General features: G+C 36.1%; 1 long non-coding RNA gene across 1 annotated transcript in view; it reads right to left on the reverse strand.

The window, feature by feature from the left end:
• Positions 1–530: 530 nt before the first annotated feature.
• The window catches only part of LOC129520214 (uncharacterized), an 84679-nt gene continuing 67820 nt past the window's right edge, over positions 531–17389 (reverse strand). Inside the window, exon 3 of the long non-coding RNA XR_008666516.1 lies at positions 531–629. This is a non-coding gene — a long non-coding RNA (uncharacterized LOC129520214). The remainder of the gene's footprint in view (positions 630–17389) is intronic.

Genomic DNA, 17389 nt, shown 5'->3' on the forward strand with positions numbered 1-17389 from the left:
TCCCAACAAAGTAAATCCCAGGGACAGAAGCTTCACAGGTGGATTTTACCAAACATTTAAAGAAGAATTAGTACCAATCCTTCTCAAAGTGTTCCAAAAAAATTAGAGGAAGGAACACTTCCAAACTCATTTTATGTGGCCACATTACCTGATACCAAAGCCAGGCAAGGACCTTACAAGTAAAGAAAACTATGGAACAGTATCTCTGATGAATATCCTTACAAAAATTCTCAATAAATACTAGCAAATTGAATTCAGAGGCACATTAAAAGAATTATACACCATGAGCATTTGGGTTTAATTGCTGGGATACAATGATGGATCAAGAAATGCAAATTAATTAATGTGATACATCACATTAACAGAAAGGTAAAAATTATATAATCATCTCAATAGACTCAGAAAAAACATCTTCAAAAAAAGAGTAAAATTCAATACCCTTTAAGGATAAAAACTCTCAACAATTTGGTATAGAAAGAACTCACCTCAGAATAATAAAGACCATAGATGACAAGCCTATGGCTAACACCATACTCAGTGGTGAAATGTTGAAAGCTTTTCCTCTAAGGCCAGGAATAAAGTTAGGGTGCTTGTTCTCACTACTCCGATTCAACATGGCACTGTAAGTCCTAGACAAAAGAATTAGACTAAATAAATAACATCCAAATTAAAAAGCAGAAAGTAAAATTTCTCTGTTTACAGATAATATGATCTTATATATAAAAAACCCTAGAGAATCTACCAGAAAACTGTTAGAATTTTTAAAAAAAGATTCAGTAAAGTTATAGCATACAAAATCAACAGGCAAAAATTGATTGTGTTTCTACACACCACAGGGAATTATCCTGAAAATAAAGAAAACAGTCCCATTCAAAATAGAATAAAAAAATAAGTTTAGGAATAAATTTAACTGACGTTGTAAAATATCTAAATACAATAACACATTGATGAAAGAAATTGAAGAAAGAATTTCATATCCATGAATTAGAAGAATTAGTAGTATTTAAATGTCCATACTACCCCCAAGCCATCTATAGATTCAATGCAATCCCCATCAGAATTCTAAAGGTATTTTTCACAGAAGTGAAAAACAATTCCAAAATTTGTATAGAACCACAAAAGACACTAAATAGCCAAAGCAATCTTGATAAAGAAGAACGAGGCTGGAGGCATCACACTTCCTGATTTCAAACTATACAATAAAGCTATGGTATATAGTCACCAAAACAGTATAGTAGTGGCATAAAGACAGACACGTAGACCAATGAAAAAAAAATCAGGAGCCCAGAAATAAACCCACACACATTCAGTCAACTAATGTTGGTCAAGGGAGTCAAGAATCCCCAATGCAGAAAAGACTATCTCTTCGGTAAATGGTACTGGGAAAACTGAATATCCTATTGAAAAGAATGAAAGAGACTCCTAGCTTACATCCGACACAACAATGAGCTCAAAATGGATTTAAGACCTGAAACAAAACTCCTAGAAGAAAACAAATAAAAAGTTCCTTGATATTGGTTTTGGCAACAGTTTTGGCATTGGTTTGGCAATTGGGTTTGATACCAAAAGCACAGACAACAAAAGCAAAAATAAACAAGTATGACTATATCAAACTAAAAATCTCTGCACAGCCAAAGAAATGATTACGAAATGAAAAGGCAACCTAAAGAATGGAGAAAATATTTGTAAATCATATGTATGATAAGGGGTTAATAACCATAATACATAGGTAACTATACATAATATCACTTAGTAGCAAAAACAAATTAATCCACTTTAAAAATGGGCAAAGGGACTTGAATAGATATTTATCCAAAACAGATACGTAAATGAGCAACAGGTCCATGAAAAGGTGTTCAACATCACTAATCCTTAGGGAAATGCAAATAAAACCACAAAGAAAAATCACATCACAAAAGTTAGGATGGCATATATATATATATATAAAACAAGACAAGAATTAACACTTGTAAGGATGTGGAGTAAAAGGAACCCCTGTTTACTGTTGGTGGGAATGTAGACCGTTAGAGCCACTATGGAAAAACACTACAGAGGTTCCTCAAAAAATTAAAAATAAAACTACCATATGATACAGCAATCCTTCTTCTGGGTATATATCCAAAGGGAATGAAATCATTATCTCCAAGAGACATCTGCTCCCCCCATGACCACAACAGAGTTCTTTGCAATAGCCAAAGCATGGAAACAATCTTAGTTTCCATCAATGGATAAATGGATAAAGAAAATGGGACATATCGGGGATCCATGGGTGGCTCAGCAGTTTGGCGCCTGCCTTTGGCCCGGGGCGTGATCCCGTGGTCCTGGGATCAAGTCCCATATTGGGCTCCCGGCATGGGGCCTGCTTTGCCTATGTCTCTACCTCTGTGTGTGTGTGTGTCTTTCATGAATAAATAAATAAAATCTTTTTAAAAATAGGACCTATATTTACAATGGAATAGTATTCAGATGTAAAAAATAAGGAAATCCTGCCATTTGACAACATGGATGAAACTTGAGGGCACTATACTAAGTGAAATAAATCAGATGGAGAAAGACAAACACCAAATGACCTTACTTACATGCGGAGTCAAAAGAAAAGAAAAAAGAACTCCTGGGAACATAAGAGAGTAGATTGGTGGTTGTCAGGGACCAGAAGTGGGATAAGTGGATGAAGGTGGTCGAAGGGTACAAACTTAACAATTATAACATGAATAAGTTCTGAAAATCTAGAGTACAACATGGTGACTATAGTTAACAATATTGTATAACATACTTGAAAGGGGCTAAGACAGTAAATCTTAAAAGTCCTCACCTCACACACACACACACACAACACACACAAATGGCAACTATTTCAGGCAATGGATGGTTAACTAACCTTATTGTGAGTAATCATTTTGCCATATGTACATATATCAACCATCACACTACACTGTACACCTTAAACTTACTCAATATATGTCAATAAATCTGGAAAAATACTTAAACAAAAATTACTTTGGGGGCCAGGCAGAGAAAAGATCAAAGGGCCACCAAGAGAAGATTGGAAAATCCATTAGGAGCTTGGACCTGACTCACCCAAGTAAGTTCTTGGACAACAGTGGCACGCAGAGATAAAAAGAAATTGACAAAATCCATGAGGCAACTAGTCACTAACTCATCCAGATACCGTGATCTGCTTCTCTTATCGTAGTGATACCAGCAGTCTAAGGAAAGGTGATGGCAAGCCCAAAACTTTTAGTCATTTATTAGCACGTTCCCGAGTCTCTGATCCTTGTCATTCCTGTCACACACGAGAGTGGTTAACCAAACATATTCAAAAGGCTTTTTCTCTGCTCTTCTCTATTTTCAAATTCAGAATTTCCCTTTAAAAAGAATACATCAGGCATGCTCAAAAACAATAGCCTTCTTAAGAAACTTGATTTTAGAAAAAGATCTCTCAAGTCCTCTGACCTTCTTCATAAAGTGATAATACTAAGGTTTACCTGAAGCTCTCTCTACGGATACATAAGTACCGACACTTAGAATCCAGCCCTGAGCTTCTTCTCTCCTACTACCACGTATTCTTTCCTCACATCGACCCCCTCGCCCCAAATATCTTTGTCTGGTGACATTGCCTGAGAGTCATCAAAAAAACACAAGCCCAACCAACATCTATTTTCCATAATTGTAGAATTGTCTATGTGAGCATAACTATGAAGCAAAGCCATGATAGTGAAGCAGTTTGGGTAGTAAATGCATTTTTGTTTGTTTCTCTGCAGGCTATTTTACCTGACTATTCCATGTCCATGACTCTAGGACCTCTAAACATGCAATGCATAATTACTAAGTTTTGAATTCACTTTATTCTTAGGTCTCTGCTATTTGGAGACAAAAAGAGGAGTTGAACAAGAAGGACACAAACCCTCTGCTGGATCCTTTCTTCTAACATTTCAAACATTATTACACTTGTGATCTTATCATTGCTCTAGTCTTTCCTCCTTGCCCTGGTCACCTCTCCAAATCATCAATTTCTTTTTTTTTAAGATTTTATTTATTTATTCATGAAAGACACACACACACAGAGGGAGAGAGAGAGGCAGAGACCCAGGCAGAGGGAGATGCAAGTTCCATGCAGGGAGCCCAATGTGGGACTCGATCCCAGGACCCCAGGATCACGACCCGAGCTGAAGGCAGACACTCAACCACTAAGCCACCCCGGCTTCCCAATTTATTTCTTGAGGCCAGCTCAAATCTTACAACTTCTCTGAAGACTTCATAGATGAAGCCATCCCAATTTCATCCATACATCCATTCGGTCAATCAGCAGATGTGTAGGAGGCAGGTGTTTATGTATTAATTGGAATGTCTAAATCCTTTCTTTAACCTCCAGTGCTTGGACATTTTCCTTTTGGCTCATAAAAACCTCATTTACCCTACTCATCTGACTCTTAACTTTCACTTGTTGAGGTCATTAACTTTTTAAAATGCACATACAGTATCTCTACATTTAAGTTGGTGGCTCCTTGATGACCTTTCACAGGCAAAGATATGAGGCAGTACTGATCTTCATAATGCTATTTGATCAGCCTAAAGGACCATACTTGACTATGAGATTACCTCCCTCTTGCTTTTTTGTGTTCATATATATTTCTGTTTTAAATACACTCAATGGCTGAAATCAAACAGCAACTCTCTGGCACTGCCAAATTTTCTTAAACCTCTAAGTTGTAAAATGTATGAGACTTTAGAACACTTTTGGTAAAGATAATCACATTGCACCACTCTTCATCCCAAACAGCTCCTGTCAGAGCACTTCACACACACAGGACGCTTACCAAATATCTTAACTGGTATGGTCATTTTTCTATGAATTGTTCTCATCAGAAATCAAAACACTATTCTTCACTTCCTTTGTCCTATGTTCTTTTTTTTTTACCTGAAGTAATTAATTAAATTTATTTATTTTGTGTGTGTGGATATTTTCATATTTTTTGTATATTTTTTATTGGAGTTCGATTTGCCAACATATAGCATAACACCCAGTGCTCATCCGGTCAAGTGCCCCCCTCAGTGCTGTCCTATGTTCTAATAACTGAGTAAGTGATCAAGCATGTGCTAGGTGATCCTATAGGTGAATCAGTTTATTTCTACCACAGGCACAAACTCAAATTTAGTCAAATAAGTACATGTGCTCATAAAAGGATGAGAGAGAGAGAAGGAAGGAAAGAGAGAGCTCGAGAGACAAAGAATCACATAGCATATGAACATTTCAATTGCTATTCCACTCAGTGAGCATATGCCCCAGAGTGAGTGCGAGGTGCAAAATGGAACTCTGCCTTTTTCTTTGGTGAATTCACATCCCTCCCATATCCCTCTCTCAGCGACTACCTTGCTGCAGTTCTGAGTACCCTAGTTTTCAAAGATATTTATTACATATAATATGATTCCTGAATTCAATGCAATTACTTCATCTGGGGCTCAACCAAAAGAGAAAAAAAAAAAGTCTATCTGTTCCAAAGCTAGAGAGAAAATTTGGCTGTACTGGATTTACTGAGAGACAGTATATCTGTTTCCAACTTGGCACCTTCGGAAGGGATGTTCAAGGGCGTGCTTGCCTATACTTAACTTTTGCCTCACCTGCCGACTCTAGACGTGACCTTTACTCACGGTGCCACTCCAACGACATGGCACCCACTCTACCCTGGAAGGACTCTTTCTGACTTTGACATTTGATGTATTTTATGCAAGATGTTCTCTGTTCCTAACTGATTATTCAAAACATTGAAATCACCTGCATCAGTTTAAGCCTTTTAGAAGTACTATTCTAGATTACAAACAAATGTATGAAGAAAATCACACACACACACACACACACACACACACACACACACACACAAAAGAGGAAAGCTTTAATACAAAGGTCACATACACAGGTTCTCAGAAGGGCCTGACAGGTAAGGAAGCAAATGGAGAATCCTGGATTTTAGACACTGTAAGAGAAACAAGAGTCAGGAGAGCAGAACAGCAGGGGATACTCAGCCCCCACCTGCTGTTTCAAGGCAGAAATGTGGGACCAGTGTTGCTGATTTTTCTTTTTTTCTTTTTTTTTTTAAGAGAAGCTGAAAATCCAGATTTATATGTGAAAGGCTACCAAGGAACTTTGAAAAGGAGAATCCTCTGGGTCAAGACCACAGGGCCTAACAAACAATATCAACAGGCCTGATGTAACACAGTGAGCATCCATTTCCAATCTCTGCACTATCATGTCTTTATCAAAATATAGGTGGTTTTTTTAAAGTAAAAATGCAACCATCTGAACCCGTCCAGTGCTTAATTAACATTCTGCAAATGGTGTGATGTGTAGGTTTTTTTCTATGGAATTTTGCTGAGTCAGGGAAAAAACTGCACTTTTTAATTCGCTTGGAAAAAATGTTTAGTACCTCCTAACATATAAGGACATTATAGCATGTTGCCAAGTCTGTGCCTGGAGGTCTTTCTTTTGATTAATGAGAAGCACTTGCAGTCACTGTTTACTGAGAAGTTAAGGAATAAAATAAATAGTTTCCTACCCCTGTAAGACAACTTGGTTTTATTCTTCATGGGATCACAGTACTAGATTATCAGCATACACAACCATAAACACAATTTGCTGGTTTCTCTGTCTTAAAAAAAATCCTGTAGCCCCCAAATCAAGCCTTCAATATGAATCAAGGAATTCTCATTATAGGATGCATTTCTGACAGGGCAAGTCAGTACTTTACAATATAGTTGTTGGCAGAGAATTGTCTGACTTTGTGATATACACAGTATCTGAAGTCATAGCTTGGAGGTTGAACCCTCACATCATTACTCCACACATACCAAACCTCTTTGCTCATTTCTGTAATCGCTCACAGAGCACAGAAACCATCAGAGGGGAATAAGTCCAGGAAGGCAAATTGTGCTTCTTATGGCTATAAGGGATATAGTGCTCAGTAGAGTGGAATTACTTTTCTGGCAAAATAAATCAGAGGGCTTCCAAAAATTTTTAAACCTCAAATCATGAGTGATGTTTACGTTCCTTGTTGGTTTCTAGTTTTACATCCAACATATGGTGAGCAAAATATATCCAAACCCATTCCAGAAATGAAAGGCAAAAACTGTCTTACAATTCGATGTGCCCCAAGTAATCTGGTTTCAGAGATTGTAAATCTGCCTCTTATTGTATCAGTCTTTCCGATGAGCATTTTTTAAAAGGCATGTTAAATAGTTCAATCAAAACTATCACTTGGTAATTACTGTCAAGTAATGTAAACTACCTATTGTGGAATGAATGTCAAAACTAATATGGGTTTAAATATAGGAAACTTCTCTTATAGAACTGGAATGAACGCTCACCTTATAGATAAAGGGATACCTGACTTCACATTAATCAAGCTGGGGCAATTCAATGAGTGGCAGGAAATATCTACCTATCATGGTCCTCCCCAAAATAATGCAGCAGAAATGCCCTATTTTTGCTTACCTAAAATGCAAGGGGAATTGACTGCCAATTGACTGGCCATGAGTTTCAAGATAATTGTTAACTCTGTGTTAGTGTCAAGGTCATGGGAAGAGTGATGTACACATACATGCCCAGTAACTTTATAGGAAACACTCTCTATCCCCAATCTTTAGGAGCAGCCATCTCTAACAAAGAAATGCTTAATGTCTGCTCTATATTATATCTATTTTATTTTTAAAAAGATTTTCAAATGATTATTTATAGCTCAATGCAAGAGCTATTTGAACAAATGCCTGCATTTTAATTACACAAGTTCAGAGTTCTATGTTGTATTTTTTTTAATCTTCAGAGATATATGATGCTGGTGGGTTTCAAAGGTACAAACTAATCCGCACAGTTGGGGTGCTATGTGGCATCGAAAGATCATGAAATTAATGAGGTCAACTTTAAAGGGGCCAAATTTTCTTGAACTGGTTTGATTCGAGCAAAAGGACTCATTTTCATGTAGTCTTAAAACGTTTTTATTATAGCTATTTAATTTTATGACACTGGCCCAAAGAGTTTTCTGAAAGTCGGGGAAATCTCCTATATTTATTTATATTTCGCACTCTCTCTCTCTCGTTCTCTTTATATTGAAATTTAGGATCTGACTTATTTATAATTTGCCGACAATCCCATTTCTATTAGAACATTCAGATTTGAACATTCAGATATTTAAAGATTTAGGGTACATTTTGAATCTTCATACCAGCATGAAAACCCATGTAAACTCTGTATACATCTCTACAGGTTCATCTGCTTCCAAAACCTATTTTAGAAGCTCCTACTAAGTATGTATAAAATTTTCACCTCTCAATATTAAAGAACAACAAAAACAAAAACAAACTATTATTCTGACTTAGATATCAAGATACAGGTTTTATTTTATTTATTTTATTTTATGATTTTATTTATTCATGAGAGACACACACACACAGAGAGGCAGAGACACAGGCAGAGGGAGAAGCAGGCTCCACGCAGGGAGCCCGACATGGGACTCGATTCTGGGTCTCCAGGATCAGGCCCTGGGTTGAAGGCAGCACTAAACCACTGAGCCACCCAGGGATCCCAAGATACAGGTTTTAAATTCATTTCCATGCACTGGGAGAGAAGATCGATTAAGTTCTCTTATTATTGATGTTGAGTTAGTCCTCCATGGAGGTTTAATGAAATTATTAATTAGAATACCATTTGAAACAGTACAAAAGACAGATACATGTGTTACAAATATTTTAATTGTTACTACAAATAGCGATAGTAGAAGGGCACACCATCATAATCATGACCTTTCACTTGCCTCTGTCCCTTGTCGGTTAAGATTCTACTGTTAAAATCAATACTTTATTCTTAGGTCTCTGCTATTTGGAAACAAAAGGAGGAGTTGGAGAAGAAAGACACAAACACTCTGCTGGATCCTACTGTAATTGTGGGCACTGGGAAATAAAGTAGTTGACATTGTTCTTACCCTGAGGTAACTTAAAATCTAGTTGGCAAGCTGCAACAACACACACACACACACACACACACACACACACACTTTTAAAAAATCCTATTTGTCCTGAGGTCACCCTGGACAGATATGTTTCAGACATTATAACTTACTACATTCAAGTCATGAAACAGACCCTTCCACTCTTGTCTACAGAAGCTATAGGTATATCTATCTATACATATAACACTCTGGAAGTACAGACTAGGGCAGGACAGATGTGGAGTGACATTAGGACCAGGTATGTCTACAGAGAGACACATACAATAGGCCTATGCAAATGGATGCAGACAGAGGAGGAAGTACAGATATGTTTGTGTACATATCTAAGTGACAAATATCAGAATTTTTCATCACTTGCAAACTTTGAACACATGGGTGTTGGAAATAGGGGCCTAAACTGAAGAAATTTAAAATCTGTCATCTCCCAGGATACACCAGAAATATTTGGGGAGAGAATTAAAAAACCAAGGAAATAAGCCACTGGCACCCAAAAAAACAAATAATATATATGTGATTAAAAATCATAACTGATATAATATCTTGTATTGTGTGGGACAAACACTGTGTCACATGAGGAAGAGAATATTTTTAGCCAAGGATTGGCGAAAATTTCACAGCTTCATGGCATGGCCCTGATGTTTAGTAGAATGTTATTAAGTGTGGAATAGTACCTGCATATATACTGTGGAGGTGGGAGAGGGGGACTTACATTTCAGAAAGAGGAACCATGGCATCAAAAATACTAGACTGTACAAACCATTTTAAAAGGACAATGAGCAGATAGCTTGGCTATGTCAGAAAGTCTGGAGCTAGGCCAAAGCTAAGAGATGTGGATTTTTATTTAGTGATTAATTAGAAATGTTGAAGAGTTTTTGTATGAGAGAATAGAAGGTACAAAGCTTAATTCTTGTATGTTTAATCTCTCTGTGTTAGAGAGGATATATTGGAGGACAGGGACCAAATTTTCACTTGCAATAGATTAAATATAAGGTGATTAAGAACTGAACCAGAATGGTAGGAATAGAAACAGGAAGAAGAGGAGTAGGAGAGGTGCTTGTATTTCAAATGCATTTAATAATGATTGGATAGATAGGGTGAGGCTAAAGAAAACACAGAGATGTCATGACTTAAAGGCTAGATACCATAGAGAATGCTCTGCTACTTATTAATTTATTCAAAAAGTGTATTATTTTAACAAATATTTATTGAGGGCACACTATTTGCCAAATTTTGTACAAATCCATGGGGATTCAGTAGAGTTCATAATCTTTAGAAGAAGATAGAAAGATGGCCAGATATCAAATAACCAATATCTAAGTACAGTAATTATATGCACTTATGGAACAAATATTCTAAATGTTTGAACACATATACATATACTATATATTATATATTTGTTATTTAATAAATATTAAATATATATGTATTACATTATATATATAATCTTATATATACATATACACCCATACTCTTCTTCATGAGGTGATTCATGTTATTCAAATAACCAATGTATTAATCATAACCAAATAACAAATACATAATTACAAACTCTGATAGGACTTATAAAGGAAAACAGAGGCAGCTATGAGTTCATGCAACAAGAGCACCTGGGTGAGGTGAGGTGGTATAAGGATGCTGTTCTGAGAGAGTGATGTTAACTAGGAAAATGATGGAAAGAAAAAAAAGAAAATGATGGAAAGAGTATTCCTGGGGCCAGGAACAGTGCAGACCCAGGTTTGGAAGGGGAAATCATGAGTTCATTCCTAGAAAAATTGAGTTTGATATGTCTTTGAGACATCCAATTGGAAATGTTGAGTCAGAAGATAGAAACATGTGTCTGACACTCAGCAGAGCAGTCTAGGCTGCAGATCTAAATGTAGAAGTCCCCAGCAAACAGATGAGTCATAGGTATGGATGATATCCACTGTAAAGAAAGTTTACAGTGAGAGACTTAACAGAGCTTAGAGCAACCCTTGGAAATCTGCTGTATCTAGAAGTTGAATAGGGAGGATGCGCTGGCACAAGAGACTAGAGAATTGAGTGTTAGAGTTAAAAATGAGGAAGATGTGCTGTGAGAAAATTAAGAAGGGGACTGTTTCTTACTGGAAGTGCTTAACAGTATTGAAGGTTGTTTAATGGACACAAAGGTTGAAGCCTAAAACACACCTGCTATTGGATCTAGTTATGTGAAGGGTATTGGTGGCCTTGCTAAGAGTAGTTTAGACTGAGGGGAAGGGATAAAATCCAAATTATTGTCAGATAAGAATTGAGTGGGAGGTGAGGAACTAGAATGTTAATATAGACAGCTCCATCTGAAACATTTGGCAGTTAACAGACTTTAATAAACTTCCTTTTTGAAAGGAAGAATAAGGTTTTGTTGTTGTTCTCATTAGTTTGATGTGTGCATGTCTGCCTGTGTTGTTTTTAAGAAAACTGACAAATCAGTTTTAACCAACTTGAGCTTGGGGAGATGGCAGTAACTTAAAATGAAAAGTTTCATGCACCTACACAGAAAAAACTATATAGAGCTCAGGAGAGAGGATGGATGGAGGAATGGATGAGATGACCATCTTCTTAGAGATAAAAGGATACTTTCTGTGGGCTTCAGTAGAAAGCGGGAACAGAGAAGAGCTAAAACCCAGGACTAGTCTTTTTTTTATTATTATTTATTATTTTTTTATTTTTATTTTTATTTTTTTTAATTTATTTTTTTTAATACCAGGACTAGTCTTGATGAAATTCTACTTGTAGGAAAAAGGAGCTAGAGAAGCAGCTGGAATCTGGAAATGACAAAGAATAGCAGTCCATGAAGGAGACAGAATAATGAGGTTAAAACCCAAGGAGGGATGAATTTTAGGAAGTGAGACTTCTAAAGCAACATGTAGAACTTTTCAGATTGTGCTATTTGGCAGTCACCACAACTCAATAACTATTCATTCAAATCAAATCAAAGATTTTCTTATGTGAATGTTTGACAAATGAGAAAGACACCCTTTCAAAATCAGTGTGGGTTTTGAAAAACAAAAATCAGGATAAAAGTAAAAGGTCAATGTTGAAAAGATACAAAGTAAAATATTGTTCCAACTCTCCTCACCCAGAAATTAACTTTAGTTAAAATTTATTTCAGTCATCTCTTTATGTCCTTACATAGGCAGAAGGTAATAAGTAAGGATATATAGAATTAGAACTAGATGCCAGAGAATTTTTATCTAAAGAGACCTAGATGGCCAGATTCTTAGGCAACTAGATATAGAAATATATAAGGCTTTTAGTAATAATTTTGGAGTAATGAAATCACATCATACAAACCGCTTGAATACAAATATCTAATTAAAATTTTTATTTGAGGGGTACCTGGGTGGCTCAGTGGTTGGGCATCTGCCTTTGGCTCAGGTCATGACCCTGGCATCCTGGGATCAAGACCCCCATCAGGCTGCCTGTGTGGAGCCTGATTCTGCCCCTGCCTATGTCTCTGCCTCTCTCTGTGTGTCTCTTGTGAATAAATAAGTAAAATATTTTAATTTTTTTTATTTTATTTGAATTTAAGAGAGGAAAAAAATCAAGTGGAAATAAAATTCTAGAATTCACATAAATGTTTCTTCAGCGGAGAGATATTAGTTCCTTAACTAGCTTGCTTATTAAAATGTTTAAAAGGTTGTAATCCAGTATTTTTAACTATAAGCTTCAAATACAGACAAATTCATTGAATGTCCATGTGATAGATGAATAAATTAGTCTTGGACTTTTTCCCATTTCCTTTCCTATACTATACATCCAGGATATTCCTTTATTTTTTTCCATTTTATACTTAATACCACTTAAATTCCATCCTTTAGCTAAAAGTCACACTCTAGTTACAATTTTATATCAACAGACTCAGAGCTTACTGTTAATTTCTTTCTTTCTTTTTTTTTTACATTATTTCTCTATTTTTCAGGTTCATTTTGATTTATCTTCTGGTTGGCAAGATACAGCCAGTAGTTTTCCTAAACATTTTTTTGTTTCATTGTTGTTGAATTCCCTAAGTTCCTCCACATATGAGATGGTCGGTCTATTGCCTTTTACCCCTAAAGGACAGCTGGACTGGGTATAAAATCTTGGGCCACAGTAGCTTTCTCTCAAAACTTTTATCATTCTATGTATTGTCTTCTGGCCTTGAGTTCTCTTATAAAAGTTTGAGGGCAGTCTGATTGTTAATCTATTTTCTTCCAGTTTGTTTATATGATTATTTATTTGATATTGAAATTTAGCAATTTTACTGAGTTTGGCATTGATAATTCTGTATCATCTTTTCCCCTGACACAAATGTCTTTTAGAACTGTAAATAAAAGTATTTTTTTTTTCAGGGACTTTTTCTTAATATATATATTCAAAAGCTTTTATCATTATTCCATCTGGTTTCTTCAGGAACACTAAATATGCATGAGTGAGATTTCTTTTGCATTTTCTGTCATCTTATTGATTACTATTTTTGCATCTTTGTTATTTTCCATTTAATTTTGTGTGTTTTTCCCCATTCTACTGACCATATCTTTGGCTTTCAATCACTTTCATTATATTTTAAATTGCCTTATTATATGGTTTTATTTCCAGCATATTTTATTTGTTCCTTACTTTTGTTTTCCTGAGGACCAACAGCTTACTTTTAACTTTTCTTCTATTATATAGAGTCTCCTATTTGGGCCCTTAAATTTGTCTTTTGACTTCTTTGAGAATAGAAGAAGCTATTTATTTAAATTCTCCCTGTGTGTTTTTAAGTAGGAATTCTTATGATAGATTTTACTACCATTTGCTTCTGTCTTCTTCCTTCATTAGGCCCACAGTTTATCTGTTGGTTTCTAAGTTTTACTCAAGTTTGGATGAAGTTAACTATCTGCCAAAAATAATGTAAAGGACTGAGGAGAATGAGTTCTGAGATAGGGAGATCCTGGGACACCTGGGTGGCTCAACGGTTGAGTGTCTGCCCTTGCTCAGGGCATGATCCCATAGTCCCAGGATTGAGTCCCATATCAGGCTTCCTACATGGAGCTTGCTTCTCCCTCTGCCTATGTCTCTGCCTCTCTCTCTCTCTCTCTCTCTCTCTCTCTCTCTCTATATATATATATATATATATATATATATATATATATAATGAATAAATAAATAAAATTAAAGGAAAAAAAAAGATAGGGAGGTCCAGAGACTAGGCTGAAATTTAATGTCTCAAACATTCTCACACCGCACCAGTCTTTCCCATTGTCCTGAATGCATGACTCCTTTCAGTGTGCAAGTAGTAATTGTTGACTCATAAAAAAACCTTTCATGTCAGATGTTCCCTGTGCTGCTGCTTCCAACCCCGCTTCACCCCTGGCACTCTTAAAAAGAGTGTGAGGCTTTCTCAAGAGTAATAGTGAGTGCCAGTTGGGTTTCTACTTTAGTGCCACCTCCCCTGCCATTCTATGCTATTAAATTTCTATTCCACAGGGAGGTCCTGTAGTTTTCTGCACCACTATACCCCCTGGATGTTGTCATCTTTAATCAAAGAACCATTGGCCATGACTTTCTGGATTATAACATTTACTTTTGGAAAAATCAATATTCATCCATGTTCAAAAAGGAGTGCATTGGCTCCTAGCATTCAGCCCTCCTTTGGCCCAGATTTTATATCATTTGATAGGCATAGCATTACTTTCTCATTTGAGATTTTTGCCATTTCTTTTTTCATTTTAGCTAGTTTTTTTTTTCTTCTTAACTTCGAGTCATTATTTTCGATAGATTTGAGAAAGAAGGAACAAAATTGTTGCAACTCTGCCATCTGAAACCTGAAGTTAGCATGTATTAATTTTGCTTTTAGCATGCATTAATTTAAAAGGACAATGCACTTTGATAGTCGTGTGGAGAGACATGACTCTTTTTCTTTTTCACTTCTCCAACAGATTTATTTGGAAAAGAATGGATTTTGAGAAGAAAAAACATGGGGCGGAAGTATGGAATAGAAAATAAATACAAATGTAAGCTGTTTTGCTAATTGTTTTATAACCACAACAAATTTGTACAGAGAATGCCCGGTACAAAACAGCACAATAAAGGTTCAAAGATTGAGGTGTTCCCCTAGGCAAGGCCGAAGATTTCAGTCTCTGATGTTTGGAATTTATTTTTATTTTTTGAATAACTTTTATTTTATTTTATTTTATTTTATTTTATTTTATTTTATTTTATTTTATTTTATTTTATTTTATTTATTCATGAGAGACACACACAGAGAGTGGCAGAGACACAGGCAAAGGGAGAAGCAGACTCCATGCAGGGAGCCCGACTTGGGACTTGATCCTGGGTCTCCAGGATCATGCCCTGGGCTGAAGGCGGCACCAAACCGCTGAGCCACCTGGGCTGCCCTGGTGTTTGGAATTTAGGCTGCAGACCTTGGTTTTGGATGGATCACTGGATGTGTGACACAGTTCATGCTTTTAACCAGATTTGAACAGCAGAATGGCCACTTGCTCCAGGTAGAAGTAAATGAAGTGTTTGGTTTCATGTGACATATAACTACCGAAGTTCCTCCCCACAATGCAGTGCCAGGGGGGTTGTACTTCTTGTCAAACTCCTTCTTAATATGGGCCACAGTGTCCTTCTCTTCCTCAAAGAGCTTAATAGGTTCAAAAAAACTACAAACACCAAAAGGACACTCTTCCCTTTGAAACCAGGACCTGTAAGGTACATGCAGAAAAACAAAGAGATTGACTTGGACATAGAAAGAAAAAGTTATTTATCCTGGCGTCATTAAAACTAGAAGAACTTCAGATGGGATTATTTCTAACATGACACCTGTGAACATAAAGTCTTGTACCCTTTGTCTACTTGATTTTAAGTGCTTATCCTAAACCTATTTCTTATTATGGGAAGAAAGTTTCCGCCTGGAAGATTTTATCCCTTACAACCCATTCTCTTCCCCCAACCTGACCCTGCAGTGAAGTCAAAATGACAGATTTGTGACATCATAATAATTTTTTTCTTCTCCAGGAACAAACTGTGAAGCCATTAACACAGGATGGTGACTTCACTGTAGGATCAAACGGAGCAGCTGGCTAGAAAGGAAAGACAGAGCATTCTTATTCAAACACACATATATCTTCAATAATAACCAGGGAAATTGAGAAAATTACTGTCAAAGTAAATTGCATTTTGTATAAATGCCATCTCCTTTCAAGTTTGTCCCAGCATGATCATCCTTCTTTATTTAGTGGTGTTGCCCTTTTCTCCTTAGAGACCTTTAACAAAATCTCCTTTTTTATTTCATGTATCATTAAAATGACTTAAATGAGTAGGAATGGGGCATGCCTGGCATTTATTTTTAATTATTTACATAAATAAAGAGATGTTCTTATTTTACATCTACTGCAGTTCTGAAAATATATTTTTGCTAAGTGGATTTAATGCTCATGTTAGGATAAAGCACTGAACAGGTAATATCTATTCAGTAGTTAGTTCACCAGGCCAACAGTGTATATTTCGATCCAAAAGAAATCCCATAAGTCGATAATGACACTTCAGTAATTATTGTTCATATCTCTATTCAGATCTTTTCTCTGCATTTGAGAGACAAGGTTAATACATATGACAAATTAAACGATCATGCAAGGAAATATGACTAATGCTAAATGAGCAATGCAGACCCCATGCCAGGAGCTCAGAGGAGAATGTCATGACTGTGAAGGCTATGGGAACTGAGAATCCAGGCTCTGGAGTCAGACTATTTAAGGCTCAAATCTGAGCTCTATAATTTAACTGCTAGGTGACTTAATTTCTCCAAGCCATGATGGCCTCAGTTATGGAGGAGGAACTTCACAGGGTGATTGTGAAATGTAAATGCCTATCTATGGAAAGCACATAGCAAAGTGAAAGCTTGGGATAAATGTAAACAAATACAAGCTGCCATTTTCAGATGGAAGTGATGAAGGAAGTCAGACTTTAGAATTTTAAGTAAAGACAAGATTACAAGACAAATATAGGAAGAGAAAACCATTTAGACAGTTCTTGAAATGGAATTATTGAAGGGATGTACACAATATATTTGGGGACTAACTATAACTTATGATTCACAGAAAGGAATAAAGAAAGATAGGTTTAAAGAAGTAAATTGGGGTCAAATTGTGGAAAACATTAAATTCAGACTGCATTTAAAAAAAAGATTCTACATTATTCATTCAACAGTTTTATTGAAATCTACTATTTACTAGTTACCTAATAACTGAGAATATAATAATAAGATGGATAAAGTATCTTTGTGGAGCTTACACTGAGCAAAGGAAAGATACTGCAGAAAGATAACAAATGAGGACATGATGTGATATACTTTATATTTTGGAATATTAATTAGATGGACATAACCAGAAGAAATGGAAGAATGTAGGGAT

Source organism: Nyctereutes procyonoides, unplaced genomic scaffold, assembly GCF_905146905.1.
Source record: "Nyctereutes procyonoides isolate TBG_1078 unplaced genomic scaffold, NYPRO_anot_genome, whole genome shotgun sequence".
Lineage (NCBI taxonomy): Eukaryota > Metazoa > Chordata > Mammalia > Carnivora > Canidae > Nyctereutes > Nyctereutes procyonoides.